Genomic DNA, 8,010 nt, shown 5'->3' with positions numbered 1-8,010 from the left:
CTTGTATCGTTTGTTGCTGAGGGAAGGCAGCCTCATTTGTTTTTTTGGACCTAAATGTCTCTTTCTCCACCCCAGATTTGACATTATTATTCAGTACTGTTCAGATCAATGTAAAGACCTGTGTTAGTCTCAATTGTTGCTGTAAAAAATTATCACAAACTTAGTGGCATAAAACACATAAATTTATTATCTCACAGTTATGTAGATCACAAGTCTGACACGGATCTGAGAAAACATCCAGGGGTAGGCAGGGCTGCAGTCCTTTCTGGAGGCTGTGGCAGAGGCTTTCCCTGCTTTCAGAAGCCACTCATATTCCCTGGCTCAAAGCAGGCAGTGCCCGGCCCTTCTAATGTCTCATTTCTCTGACCTTCTTCTGTCTTCACATCCTTCTCAGACTGAAGCCGAGAAAGATTCTCTGCTTTTAAGGACTGCTGTGATTAGACTGGGGCCATCCAGACAATTTCTCTATTTTAAGGCCCGCTGAATAGCAACCTTAATTCCATTTGAAACCTGAGTTTCCTTTTGCATATTCACAGGTTCCAGAGACTAGGACATGAACATCTTTGAGAGGCCATTATCCTGCCTACCACAACATGGGACAAGAATAGAAGGGAGAACTTTTTTAACAAGCTGGGATATAATTGCTAATATGTTTAGATAATAAGATGATACCATGGCCTATTAGGAGTATGATGGTCTATGTATTTTTTTGCATTTTATAACTTTTCCTGTCATGAGTATTATCTTTATTAAAGAAAAATAATGAGTTGGATAATCTGATTGACATTTTTATCATCTGTGAGGTACCACAGTTAATAGCATGTTAGAGTTCTAAAGGCAGTTTCTGTTAATAAAAAAAATTTTAAGAAGAAAGAAAAACAATAAACCTTGTATTTAAAATAGTAAAACTATTAGGTACACATCTATAAAAGGAACTTTACTGAGAAACAAAATAATATTTGAAAAACACAAGCATGCTAAGTCCTGAGACTATAAATTCAAGTGTTTCAGAATTAATTTAGAAGTTTAATGTTATTTTTAATAAAGTTACCATGGGGAGCATTTAATATAATTTTCTTTTAGAATTGAACCACATTTTAACAAAATGTATTTGGCAGAATAAACAGTCTAAACAATTTAGACTATTTTGAAAAAAGATGAGGATGGTCGGAAAGGATTTTCCCATCAGATATAAAATGAATTTTGAAGCTGCAATGCATAGAACTGAAGTAGATATGTCAGAAATAGGCCATACGTGTAGTACTCTTCTGAATCAAATACTACTGGTGTATATGCAATACAGTACCTGTTTGAAGAGTGAAGGCAAATAAATGTTTGTATTGGGTACTTGCCAAGGAGATTCAAGGTTTGATACAGAAGAGAAACCCCAGAGATCATTCAACTTGTTAAAAATTAAACACTTGATGGAAATTTATTTCTTCTTAGCAAAACTGTCATGTCTTTTAGAAAAGTAATGTCTCTTATCATTGAAAGAATTTTTATTATTGAAAATTTTCAGCTTTAGATGAAGTCATGAAACCTCACTCAGATACTTATTTCATTATGTCTCAAAGGATTTCGATTTTTTTAAAAGACATTTTTTCTTATAATTTATATATCACCAAAACAACAGCTGGCATTTGGGAAATCTTATTTTAAAACTCCAAATACCCAAGAAAATCATTCAAACTCTCCAACTTCTACTTGACATCTGTTAAGGCTCAACCATCCAGTCTACCATACTCAAACCTGTAGTCTGACAAAATCTTATTTATTGACTTGCAAGCATGGGAGCGCACTGCAGAGGAAACATGAATGGTGCTCTCCAGAGGGGGAAGAAGGTGCCATCTTTGTAAGGTTTGGGTTCCTGCTGAAGGATTCTGAGGCAGCTCTCAGGGAAGGGAGACCAGTTCTGGGTTGGATGCTGTTTCTGCAGCAGGATTAGGAGAAGCAGGGATAAAATAGGAACTGGGTGCTATCCTGAGGCAGGGATGGTTTAGTAACTGAGTATCTCCAGTAATAGATGGGTGAGGATAGAAAAGCAGGGCTGGAGGCATCATTAGTAACAAAGCAGTGGTCACACAAAGAGGGGGGTTCATGATGGCATTTTATAGCTGCATGACCTTGGAAGAAACAATGTTTCCTGTTAAGTTTGCAGCTGGTTTTATCTGTGTCTGTCCTCCCAGCATGATTAATGGCAGGACTACTTTTTTCTTTTTCAGTCCAAGCTGACTTTCAGTCCTTCAGTCCCAGACAGATTTTACTCTTTCACATCTACAGAACCAACTCTACTTGAATTTTCCTGTTAATAGCTTCTGAAAATAGCTATATCCATTGACAACCAGCTTTATTTTAACAATTCAAGAGAAAAACAGTGCGAATTTATGTTGTTGTTATTCAAAATTATGCTATGAAGACATGGATTAATGACTAGGAAAAATCAGTTTAAGATTGTTTTAGAGTTTGGTTTTGAGTTTCAATATAAAGGAGAGAGAAAATAAACACATTGGAGACAAGTTCTAACAATTGATCAGATATGACCCAGGGTATTCGCGTGAGCCGGAGCTGGGCCACGGGTGGGAGAGGGAGAGGAGGAACCGTCTAAAAGTGTGAAGAAATGAGCACATAACATCTGGTCCTTCTTTGATTACCCTCTTTCCATAGTTCTTTGTCAGACTAACACTGATACTGCAGTCACCACTTTCTTGTGCTTCTTCTCATGTCTTTCCTTCCCTTAGTCTTAAGAACCTTTGGAAAGCGGGTCCTTCTAGCAAGGAATAGACTCAGAGGAAGAAATGAACTCCCCAGCTTTGTTCTGCTCTCCTCTTCCACATCCTTCCTTCCCGTCCTCCCCTTCCCAACCCTCCATTCCTCCCTCTTCCTTATTCAAACTACATTCACAATTACTCTCCCCCACCTCCTCCCATGGAAAATAAATACATGCAAAGAGACATCAAGGGTGATTCTTCTATGCAAGAAAGAAATGGTTAGACTGTAGACAAACATCTTCAAAGGACTGCTGAAATTGGAACTAGAACAATGCTGAATTGGCACGTGAAAGTGTTTACACAGCTACTAGAAAAAGTCAACATAAAACTCCTAGGGAAGGGAAAAAGCATTTGCCCTAGAGAAGGGTATAGAGAATAAGCAAAACAACCTCTAAATGTGCATAAACTAAAATTAAGGGGTAGAAAATTGGGATGGGGAAGAGTGGACTCATTATATTGACAAAGAATCTTATTAAACATAAAGGGAAACAACTACAATTATTCTCTGGGAAATATGGGTTCTCTGGGATATCAGTATTTTGGAAGCATTGCTATGTACAAGGTTTGGTCAACAAATGATCCTAAAATGTGAACTACATGCTAGAAAATAGAATGGAAAAGGCAGTGACAATTTGAGCATGCAGTCTTTATAATGTTTTGCTATTTAATATTTGTGGAGGTTCTGTTGGTGTGGTGGTGGGAAGAAAGTCATGAAAGTTGAATTAAACCAGCGTTGAACGATGTGCAATCACCTTAAGTATGTCTTTGTTAGATATTATTAACGTTTGTGATTTCTAGTAGTAACTTAGAAGGGAAATCCATATTTCTTACTGTGAAATAAAATTTTAAACATTGTTTTTGTATTGGGAGGAAGGGCAAGTGAAGAGTAGGACTGGGTAACTGAAATGGTAAGAAAAAACTTGCCTGAGTATCTGTTGCAGTGGAAATTTAGGGATTTGCCTTTTCAAGTTTGGATAAACACAATTTGAAAATGGTGTTAAAGAAATAAGAATGCTGTTAGCTAACATGTGAATTATGTATAGAGATAACATATTGAGCCCAAGAAAAAATGAAGCTGAAACATTCTGGTTCAACATACCTGTCTACAAGATATCAAGGGAATGTAATTAAAATAAAAAATTAGGGATAAGAATGCTAAGACTTCCCCCCAATGTTCATTGCAGCACTACTTACAGTAGCCAAGACATGGAAGCAGCCTAAATGCCCATAGAGAGGAATGAATAAAGAAGGTGAGGTACATATATACAATGGACTATTACCCAGCTATAAAAAAGAATGAAATAATGCCATTTGCAGCAACATCGATGGACCTAGAGATTATCAGACTAAGTGAAGTAAGTCAGACAAATATCATACGATATCACTTATATATGAAATAAAAAAAAATGATACCAATGAACTTATTTAGAAAATAGAAACAGACTCACAGACTTCAAAAACAAACTTATGGTTACCAAAGGGGAAAGGTGGCAGGGAGGGATAAGTTAGGAGTTTGGGATTAACATATGCACGCTGCTATATAAAAAATAGATAGTCAACAAGGACCTACTGTACAGCACAGGAAACTCTACTCAGTATTCTGTAATAACCTATATGGGAAAAGAATCTGAAAAAGAATGGACATAAGTATATGTATAACTGAATCACTTTGCTATACACCTGAAACTAACACAACATTGTAAATCAACTATACTTTAATATAAAATAAAAATTAAATTAAAAAACTTACTGTGCTCAGGAACATAGGACAATTGTAGTAGTTTTCTGTCTGACCTATCTGCATACCATCCCTTCCCTACCAATTTACCATTGCTAGATTATTCTTCCTAAAATATGGCTTTTGTTATATCACTCTTGGGCTCAAAAGTCTTCAGCAGCTGGATATTGTCTACAAAATGAAACCCCAAAGCCTCCAAAAACAAAAAAAGAATGTTAAGACTTATAAAGAAAAATATTTGGGACTTCCCTGGTGGCACAGTGGTTAAGAATCCACCTGCCAATACAGGGGACACAGGTTTGAGCCCTGGTCCGGGAAGATCTCACATGCCGCGAAGCAACTAAGCCTGTGAGCCACAACTACTGAGCTTGCACTCTAGAGCCCGCCAGCCACAACTACTGAGCCTGCGTGCCACAACTACTGAAGCCCACACACCTACAGCCCGTGTTCCGCAGCAAGAGAAGCCACTGTGATGAGAAGCCCGCGCACCGCAATGAAGAGTAGCCCCCGCTCGCCACAACTAGAGAAAACCTGTGCGCAGCAGCGAAGACCCAACGTAGCCAGAAAGAAAGAAAGATATTTTTAGAGACTTGAAACCATCATAGAATGAAGAAATATTATTCAATTGCCGTAAAGTGTAAATATCTACATTAAATAGGAAAAAAAAAACTTATCTAACCTTTTCTGACATGGATGGGAAAATCTTAGATATTTACAAATGAAATACAAACCACCTAATATTTGAAAAAGTGATTGACAGGAGTTAGTCTGTATGAAATCAGGCATATGAGATTGTTGATATAAAATTACATTTGACTCGGGGCTTCCCTGGTGGTGCAGTGGTTGAGAGTTCGCCTGCCGATGCAGGGGACATGGGTTCGTGCCCCAGTCCGGGAAGATCTCACATGCCGCGGAGCGGCTGGGCCCGTGAGCCATGGCCGCTGAGCCTGCGCGTCCGGAGCCTGTGCTCTGCAACGGGAGAGGCCACAACAGTGAGAGGACCGCGTACCGCAAAAAAAAAAAAAATTACACTTGACTCATGAAAATGGTAATATCATGTGATTCAAGGTAGTACATAATTTTAAAGTATTTATCAAGTGTTAACTGCATACTGAATAATGTGCAATTTTGCCTTTGAGGAAAAGTTTTCATGGATTTTTTAATAAACACTCTTCCAAAGGTAATCATAAAAGTAAAATAATATAGCATTGACTAATTTCATAAATGTTAAGGGAAAACCGAATAGAGGAGTAACCATGGGAGGAATTAAATGGAACACAATTCTTCCTGATGGAATACATTTTCTCTTGTGTATTACCATTTTCTTGTTTGTGGCAGAAGCCTTAGGTATTCATAAAGCGTTTTACAACCTTCCTGGTTTGTTATGAGATTAACCTCTTTATTAGTAAGTAATTTCTGATATAGAATTTTAATATTAACAATCTCTTTGGAAAACATGTCTCTGAAAAATTATTTTGGGAATGAAACATTCTGTGTATAAGTATCTGAAATGAGCAGTTCTGGTGGCATCTCGAGGGAAGTTTGAGATCTTTTCCTCTAGAGCAGCCAAACGGCCTTGCAGCAGTGTCCCAGGGGCTGTACTGAGGAGCTGACATTTCCCTGAAGAATGTAATAAGGATAAAGGCTGAATTTTTACTTTGGCTTAGGGAGAAACAAAAGTTCCTTCTGGAGTTTCAAGAAGTCAACTTAAATGAAAAGTCAGCCATTTCTGCCCTAAACAATGCTTGGGTTGCTAAAGGGAGAGCAAGTATGTTTCAGCAGAAGGTATACATTACAAAACAGCAAAATTAAAAAGAGTGACACTTTTCCCCTCCTTCCCCTCACATTTTCATTGTCATCACAAATACCCAGGATGTCTTCCTCTTCTTCTCTTTTAAGAATTCTTTTGTTTTCATTGTGTTCATATCATTAAATGTACTGCAGTGAGGCTGCTTTCCTCTTGTTTGTACTTCTTAAACTTCATTCTGTCACAAAAGTTGGCCAGAAAATAGAAGAACATGGACTAAATTCATCATTCATAAATAATCACAGTAATAAAAATCATTTTTTGTTTGAATTGTACATTGTAATTTTTCAAGCACTTAGCTATATGATTGTCTCACTTTACAAAATCCTTTGAGGTATGTATGGCACTTGATCTTATACCCTTTCTTTCAAATTTATTTATTTATTTATTTTTGGCAGCTTTGGGTCTTGGTTGCTGCACGCGGGCTTTCTCTAGTTGGTTCAAGCGGGGGCTACTCTTCCTTCCGGTGCGCGGGCTTCTCATTGCAGTGGCTTCTCTTGTTGCGGGGCACGGGCTCTAGGCACATGGGCTTCAGTAGTTGTGGTCTGTGGGCTCAGTAGTTGTGGCTCGTGGGCTCTAGAGCACAGGCTCAGTAGTTGTGGCGCACGGGCTTAGTTGCTCTGCGGCATGTGGGATCTTCCCGGACCAGGGCTCGAACCCATGTCCCCTGCAGTGGCAGGCGGATTCTTAACCACTGTGCCACCAGGGAAGTCCCGATCTTATACCCTTTTGACAGTAAGGAAACTGAGGTCCAGATTGCTTACTGATGTGTTCAAAATAAAGAGCAATATTATGATGAGTAAGGCGCCTGGTGCCTAGTCTCAAGTTCAGAACCACAGACTAGCCTACAATGCTCCTTCTGTACCAGGGGTCCCTGTGGCAGGGGTTTAGCTAGACATTCTGGGCCCTGTATTGATAAATCTGTAAAGAACATGTTTATCCTGCAAAATTTAGGGTTCATATGGATGACAGAGTGAGAAGACAATTAAGGCATGCCTGACTCTGCTCTTCTCCCCATAGCCTTCCATGCAGACCAGAGAAACACAAGTCCTTGATCTTCCATCATCTAAAACATTGATTTTGAGCAAGAGGTACTTCCTACAGGCATAGGAGATTTAGCTGAAGCAAGGACTATAAATACAGTAGCTAGTAACTGATTCAATATCCTTGGTTGAGTTATGTCTTCCTATTTTGTGACTTCCAAATTTGTCTCTTGGGAGCCCTCCAGTTACTAGGCCTCCAAGCCTTGCTAGGTTTCCTCCCGCTGAACCCATGCCCTAGGGTTGTTGTGTTGTTGTGGTCATTTTCAAGGAAAAGAGAAGGGACATCTTCAAAGCAACGCATGACCTAAAGTAGCAATTCTCAATTCTGACATTTAAAAAATGAACTCAGGGGCTTCCCTGGTGGCGCAGTGGTTGAGAGTCCACCTGCCGATGCAGGGGACATGGGTTCGTGCCCCGGTCTGGGAGGATCCCACATGCCGCGGAGCGGCTGGGCCCGTGAGCCATGGCTGCTGAGCCTGTGCGTCCGGAGCCTGGGCTCTGCAATGGGAGAGGCCACAACAGTGAGAGGCCCATGTACCGCAAAAAACAAAACAAAACAAAAAAAACCCCCCAAAAATGAACTCACACCTTGATACCACCCCAAAGATTCTGACTTAATTGGGCTCAAGCAACAATATTTTTTAAAGCCTTCAA

At 39.4% G+C, this 8,010-nt stretch overlaps 1 non-coding gene across 1 annotated transcript; it reads left to right on the top strand.

Annotated features, from left to right (window-relative positions):
- The first annotated feature begins 766 nt into the window (after nucleotides 1-766).
- LOC115801682 (small nucleolar RNA SNORD28) lies at nucleotides 767-840 on the top strand. The gene has a single exon (XR_004021993.1). It is a non-coding gene; the product is annotated as a small nucleolar RNA SNORD28 (small nucleolar RNA).
- The last annotated feature ends 7,170 nt before the right edge of the window (nucleotides 841-8,010 follow it).

Source organism: Delphinapterus leucas, chromosome 3, assembly GCF_059928025.1.
Source record: "Delphinapterus leucas isolate spDelLeu-1000000601 "Yukka" chromosome 3, BTC_Dleu_Yukka2, whole genome shotgun sequence".
Taxonomy (NCBI): domain Eukaryota; kingdom Metazoa; phylum Chordata; class Mammalia; order Artiodactyla; family Monodontidae; genus Delphinapterus; species Delphinapterus leucas.
Note: the sequence above shows the minus strand (reverse complement) of the source record. Positions and strands in the feature narration are given on the sequence as shown.